Source organism: Desmodus rotundus, chromosome 1 (assembly GCF_022682495.2).
Source record: "Desmodus rotundus isolate HL8 chromosome 1, HLdesRot8A.1, whole genome shotgun sequence".
Taxonomy (NCBI): Eukaryota; Metazoa; Chordata; class Mammalia; order Chiroptera; family Phyllostomidae; genus Desmodus; species Desmodus rotundus.
Window position 1 is genome coordinate 28895766 of NC_071387.1, and position 7927 is coordinate 28903692.

Sequence of the window (7927 nt, forward strand, 5' to 3'; positions counted from 1 at the left end):
ATTAAGCTACAAAGTAATTAATAAACATAGCCACAATGTGCAGCAAATAAAAAGAAAGCAAAGGAGCCAAAGGAGGAGAGACTACAGACCCGGTACTGTCCCTTCTGCCCCAGCCGGTGCTGGCATGCACCTCTGTGAACAAAGAGCATGTGTTCGAGTGACATGCTTCTTTGTCAGGGGCTTCACTGCCAGAGGCATAAATAACACAGGCCGAACAGGGTGTGTCTCACTGCCCTGCCAACATCTCCCACTGGACTGTCAGTCCGTGGGCCTGAAGGGGCTGTTGTCACAGTGCCCTGGTTTTGAATATTGGTGTGCTTACCATCATTCTGAGTATATGCATCTGGGTGTCAGAAAGAAGTAGGATATATAATTGGATCTAATCCATGGTTATTATCATGTTCATGGATTTATGGATTTGAATAGGGGCTGGAAGGGAGTAAGGAAAAATGAAAACAGCTTATTTATTTATTAGGGAGTCCAAACTATGGATGAATCTCTTTTTACTTCTATTGACATTCATGTTTGCCTGGTAAGTTATGAAAAATATCAAATAATGGCCAGTTTTTGGCACTCCTTTTAGTTTTAAAACTTCTTGTTAACCAGAATATGTATGTATTCCAATAAGCTCCAAATGGAGGAGAACACTAACTTGTAACTCCTCGGGCCTGCTTTCCACCCCACTGCCTCAACACCAAGCAGGTCATCCGTCACACCATCAGCTGACCCGGGCCTTCCCCAAATTTTGTGGCTGGCAACAAGCTTTAATAAATCTGAAGTTGAGACAAAACAGCCCCATTCAGGCACCAATTTAACTGGCTTTGAAACCAGCTTGGCAGAACGGCACCCTTTCTCTTTTGTAAAGACAGTATATGAAGCTAATGTATACTTAGGTGTGGGTGAAGAAATTACTGCTCTTTAAAAACTGAATACTTCCATTCTGACTCCTCCGCTGTACGCATGTACACACGTTGCTGAGTCTGCCCCTGACATTGCACAGTGGTGTAGGTGCCTGTTGCAGCAGTTCGGCAGCACGTGGACGTTGTTGGAGGATCTAAAATTTCACCTAGACTGAGCTCATATGAAAATTTCTGGGTGACGTAAATGGAAAGTAGGAGCCTGGGCCATCTTTAGAACATAGGTGGTCTGCAAGTGTGTATTATGTTGAAAATAATGCTGCATGTCCTCAAGAATACTATCTAAGCAGCTGGGGGTGTTGAGACAAGGGGAGGGGGAGAGGCAAATAGTTGGAAACTGGGTAAGGTCTCCAGATGGTAGAAACAGAGGAGGGGAGAGCGTCAGGTGTGTAGGCAGTGGTAGGTCTAGTCAGGGGCCCTTGCCCAGGGAACCAGAGTCCTTCCTGCTCTGTGAAACAGCTATAGGGCCTTCCTGGGGCAGCAAGGAAGAGCTGTGACTACCAAGAGTCAGGTTTACTATTTATTAGGCGCCATCTTGATGCCAAGTACTGTGCTTGGGACTTTCACGTATATTGCATTTCAGTTAATCCTGGCAACAGCTCACTGGGACAAGACTATAATCCCCTTGTGTTGTTTAGGAAACAGACTTGGAGAAGCTGAGTAGAACTCACAAAGCTAGTAAGAATCTGGGGTTCTCTGTCATTATGGTCTCACTGTAATTCATTCTCAATACTTTGATCCACTAGTCCTCACAACTGCTTCTAAGAAATCTATTTTGTTTTCCTTGCTTCAAGACAACGTACATGCTTGTGTGTCAGGGGAGCAGGGGAAGAAAACCACAGAAAATAAAATTTAAAAATTAAATTCCTACCATTGAGATACATCCATCACTAAAGGTGTAGATCCTTGCAGCTTTTTTCTATATTATACATAATTTTGAAAAAAGAATATTAGGATCAGATAAGATGTTTTTGAAACTTGTTTTTTCCACCTATTATGAAAAATGAGTTAACATGATAAATATGAATATTAACTTTGCTCAACGTTTTTCCCATTTTAGAGAAAGACTCTAATGAGGCTTTTGGACAAACCGCATAACCTTCTGGGCCTCAGGCTGCTCATCTTGGACCTTTGTGAGGGTTAGACTTGGTCATGAGGGTGAAGCTCCTACCTGGCACAGCGCCTGCCGCAGCCACTGCAAACCCCGTCCCTCCCTTCCCCTAAGTAGAGGCCCAGAGCTTGCTGGCCTCCTGAGGGGCTATATAGAAGCTCTGCTGCCCTCCACCTCTGCTCCGTGTCCTTCGTTTCCCATCCCCCTTTGAGGAAAGGGCTCACCCCAAACCCTTTAAGTTGAGTCTTAAAAGGGGTGGACTCTTTTTCTGTTTCATGAAGTCCGTGGTCTCTTCAAGAACTGGGACTGTGCTCCTGAGCGAGACTGGAAAATCATCTGAGTGGCCCCGCAGTGTTGGATACGTGTCTCCTCCATAATGAGCCAGTGTCCCCGCCATCCGGACTCTCCTACCTGGCAGGGACGTCCTTGTCCACACAGAATTGTCCAAGAGCCCTGTTCCTGCTGACCGAACTCTCCCCTCCGTTCCAAGCTTGCTTTGCCGACTGTAGTCCGGCCAGAGGCGCTTGGTGGTGGTGCTAGGTGGCCCTTGCTCACTCTAGACTCTGACATTCCTGGCATAATTTATGTGCTCCCTAATTTGCTAGCCTCATTTTGGTAAAGGCCAACACTTTACTTTTTTAAAAAAGAAATTATTTACTTATTTTTAGAGAGAGGGAAGGGAGAGAGAAAAAGAGGGAGAGAAACATTGATCAGTTGCCTGTTGCCTCTTGCATTCCCCCAAGCGGGGCACCTGGCCCACAACCCAGACATGTGCTCTGACCCGGAATCTAACCGGCGACCTTTCTGTTTGCAAAGGTCTACCCACTGAGCCACACACACTAGTCAGGGCTCACATGCTACTTCTTGAAAAGCAGGGCAGGAGCACCCTTCTAGTTGCTAGATGAGATGCTGTCAGATTCATGAATCATGTAATGAAGCCAATGAGATCTTAAAAAAAGAAAGAAGGAAAGCAGGGCAGCCAGGTTTCTTTTTATACCTATTTATGGATATACTATAGAAAACTTGGAAACTATGCTCAACAAAGAGAAGAAAATACAAATCTCAATTCAGGGCTAAGCACGCACTGATCACGTTTTGGTGTCTATTCCTCCAGTCTTTTCTCTGTACACATATGGCACTTTCTCAAGTCTCAGATTGCCAGAAGCATCATCTCATTAATAATAACAGCTTTTCAGGGAGGCACCAACGGGGAAACCCACTACATTAAATATTCATATTGATTAGAACAGACATCCTTATTTCAGAAATAGTAGTAAAAAATATCATAGTACCTAGGAAATACTATATATATATATTATATATATATATAAAAAATATTTTTTAATGTTTTCAAAAGCAGGATGATACTGTAGCCCACTTTTTTTCACTTGGCAATATATTATGAACATATTTCCTTGCCATTGAATAGTCCTCTACAATATATATTACTTGACATTCTCCTACAAAATGAAAATAGCTTTTCTTGTTATGATTATAGAGACAATACATATTCATGTAGCAAATTCATGCAATGCAAAAAAGTATAAAGAAGAAAATAGATGCCAGCCCAAATCCCATTACCTAGTAGCAACCACTGTTAACGGTTTTTTGGATTTTCTGAGCAATCTCTTATTAATGTATATTCTTATGTAAAATGTATGTTATATGAATGCATAATACTATAAATGCTGCTTCATAACATGTTTTAATTTTTCACTTAGCAGTAAGTCACAGGGATTCCTCCAAGTCAATAAATACAAGTCTACTTCATCACTTTTAAAGTCTGTACCATATTTCACTGTATGGTGTAGCATCATTTATTCACCTGGTTTCCTACTGACTGACATTCAGGTTTCTCCCAGTTGTTCATCATTGTACATGCCATCTCTCTACAATTGGCTCCTTGAAATAAATTCCTAGAAGTATAATTCCTGAATCAGAGGTCATATGTTTCAAATTTGGAGATGCATAGCAAATTGCACTTCAGAGGCTGGACTGCTTTTATGCTCCCAGTAACAGTGTAAGACTTCCCCTCACCCTTGCCTACAGCAGGTATTACCATTCAAAGTTTTTTTATCAATCAGTTTTCAACTAATGACAAGGTTGAAAACCTAAGGGTGCCAAGATAATTCAATGTGAAAAGAACAGTCTTCTAAAACAATTGGCTGAGACTGACTATATATCCACATGCAAAAGAACGAAGTTCAACCTCTATGTCATACTGTATTAAAAAATCAACTCAAAATGAATCATAGACTTAAATATAGGAGATAAAACTACGACTCGGGAGAAAACATAGGAAAAAATCTTCATGACCTTGGATTTGGCAAAGCTTCCTTAGACACCAGAAGTACAACATACAGAGAAAAAACGGGTATATTGGACTTAATCAAAATTGAAAATTTTTGTGCCTCAAATGACACTGTGAAGAAAGTGAAAGACACCCTTGCAGGTGTGGCTTAGTTGGTTGGAGCATCGTCCAGTAGACTGAAAGTTTGCAGGTTCAATTCCTGGTCATGGCACATACCCAGGTTGCGGGTTTGATACCTGGTCGGGGTGCATGTGAGAAAGCAACACATCGATGTTTCTCTCTAACATCGGTGTTTCTCTCTCTCTCTCCACCCCCCTCTCTGTCTCTCACCTCCCTTCCTTTCTCTCTAAAGCAATGAAAAAAAAATGTCCTTGGGTGAGGATAAAAAGAAAAAAAGAAAGTAGAAGACAATGCGTGGAATAGGAGAAAATACTTGCAAATCCTGTATCTAATAAGGGACTTGTGTTCAGAATATAAAAGAACTATCAGAACTCAATAACAAAAAGACAATCCAATTAAAGATGGACAAGGCATTTCTTCAAAGAAGATATACAAATAATCAATAAACATCTGAAAAGAAGTTAAACATTAGTAGGCATTAGAGAAATGCCAGTCAAAGCCAGCATGAAATACCAATTCACGCCCACTAGGATGGTTATGGTAAAAACAGACAAGTGTTGGTGTGAATGTAGAGAAATAGGAAGGAACCCTTGTGCTTTACTGGTGGAAATGTAAAGTGGTGCAGCTGTTGTAGAAAACAGCTAGCTGTTCTTCAAAAAGATCAACATAGAGCCAGCAATTTCATTACAAGGTATAAACTCAAGAGAATGACAATATATGTTCGTACAGAATTTGTACATGCGTGTTTATAGCAGCATTATCTATAATAGCCTGAAGTTGGAAACAACTCAAATGCCCATAAACTGGTGAACGGATAAACAAATTGTGGAATACCCGTACAATGGAGTATTTTCAGCCATAAGAAAGATACTGCTACAACACGGATGACCTTAAAAAGAGGCTAAATGAAAGAAGCCAGACATGAAAGCCAGCCACACACTATATGATTCCATTTATGTGAAATGTCCAGAATGGGCAAATCCATAGAGTAAGAAAGCAAATTAGCCCTGGCTGATGTGGCTCAGTGGATAGAGCGCCGGCCTGCGAACCAGAGGGTGGCTGCTTCGATTCCCAGTCAGCGATCATGCCTGGGTTGTGGGCCAGGTCCCCAGTAGGGGGTATGTAAGAGGCAACCACACACTGATGTTTCTCTCCCTCTCTTTCTCCCTCCCTTCCCCTCTCTCTAAAAAATAAATAAATAAATATTTTTTTTTAAGAAAGCAAATTAGTGGTTGTCAGAGGTTGCAGGAAGGGGAGAATACAAAGTGACTGTAATGGCTATGGGGTTTCTTTTTGAGGTGATGAAAATATTCTGGTATATGACAATGATTTGGTTGCACAACTTTGTGAATATACTAAAACCCACTGAGTTGTATACTTAAAAGAAAGTTAAACGTAGAGCTACCATATGACCCAGTAGTTCCACTCCTGGGTACATACCCAAAAGAGCTGAAAATGTAAATCCACACAAACACTTGTACAGGAATGTTCACAGCAACGTTATTCATAAAGCTCTGATGGAAATAACCCAAATGCCCATGAACTGATGAACGCTTAAACAAAAGTGGTATATCCATGTGGTAGGCAGAATACTGTCTCTCCAGAGACGTCCTAATCTCTGTAGCTTGTGAATAAGTTCCTTAGGTGGCAAAAGGGATTGTATAGGTGTGATTCACGACCATGAAATGAGACTATCCTGGATTATCCATATATGGCAAAGGTCCTTAAAACAAGCGGCAAGCAGAAGAGAAAGGGAGAGGGAGAGTTGACTACCAAAGAAGAAATCAGAATGATGTGACTTGATAAGGATTCAACCTACCATTGCTGGCTTTGAACTTGGAGGAAGAGTGTCTTAAACCAAGGAACGTGGATGGCCTCTGGAAACTGGAAAAAGGAAGGAAACAGATTCTCCCATGCAGCCTCCAAAAAGGAATGAAGCTCTATCAGCACCTGATTTTAGCCCGTGATAACTGTTTCAGGTTCTAACCTACAGAACTGTAAGGTAATAAATGTGTGTTGTTTTAAGCCACTAAATTTGTGGTAATTTGTTATGGCAGCAAATATGAAACTGATACGTCCATACGATGTTTGGCAAAAGGAATGAAGTACTCATAAATGCTACAACATGGGTGAGACTTGAAAATGCTATGTGAAAGAAGGAAGACACAAAAGGCCACATAGTATGTGCTTCCATTTCTGTGATTGTCTACAATAGGCAAATCCATAGAGACGGAAAGTAGCTTAGTGGTTTCCAAGGAGGGGGGGTAAGGAGAATGACTGCTAATTAGTATGGGGTTTCTTTGTGGGGTAACAAATGCTCTGGAATTTGATAGTGGTGATGGTTGCACAACTCTGTGAATATACTAAAAACTACTGAATTGTCCACTTTAGAAGGGTGAACTTTATGATATATAAATTATGTAAATTATAGTATAAATGATATATATAAACATCTAAATTATAGCTCAATATATAAATATGAATCATATCTCAATAAAACTAATTTTTTTAATCAATTAGGTAAGTTGACGTTATCTCATTTTTATTTTATTTATTTATTTATTAGATAGGAAAGAGAGATTGATTTCGTTGTTCCACTTACTTATGCATTCATTTGTTGATTCCCATGTGTGCTCTGACCAGGGATCGAACCCACGACCTTGGTATGTCGGGATGATGCTCTAACCAACTGAGCTACCCTGCAGGGCCCCATTCTAACGGGGCTGAATATTTTTTCAGGTATTTATAAACTATTTGTATTTCTTTGTTAAGTTGCCTGTTGGTATTTCAAAATTATTTCTTAATAAGCGCTCTGTATATATTAAGAATATTAACCCTTTGTCTAACATACACATTCAAACTATTTTTCCCCACCTGTTTGGTTTCTGGGAGGGATACATATGCACACACTGGGGAGGGTGATGAAGAAAATATTTGAAATTGTATTTAGGATAAAACTAATCTTTATGATTATTACTTTCATGTCCTGCTTAGAAAGGCCTTTCCCACTCTAAGATTATATCATTATTCACCTATATTTTCCTCTGGTACTTCTAGGTTCATTTTTCTGTGAAATCTTTCTATAGATTAATCTTTTAATGTATGGTTTGAGGTAAGGCTCTAATTTTATTTATTTTTAATGATTAGGTAGTTGTTCCAATACTATTTATTAAATAACCATCTTTCCCCAATGAACATGAAATGCGACTTAAATTCTTACGTATTCTTAAGTTTATTTCTGGACCTCCTTCTCTGTTTATTTTATTTATTTATTTACTTATTTATTTATTTATTTATTCAATCTATCAATCTATCTACCTACCTACCCCTTACCAGTACCCATCTGGGGGAGCTTAGAAAGTGGAGCCGGCAGACAAAAGGCAGAAGACAAGAAGTGTACTCTCTGGAGAATGGGCTCAGAGCAGTGCTGGACTCCATAGGCCCGAGGCCCAGATGAGGGCGCATCTC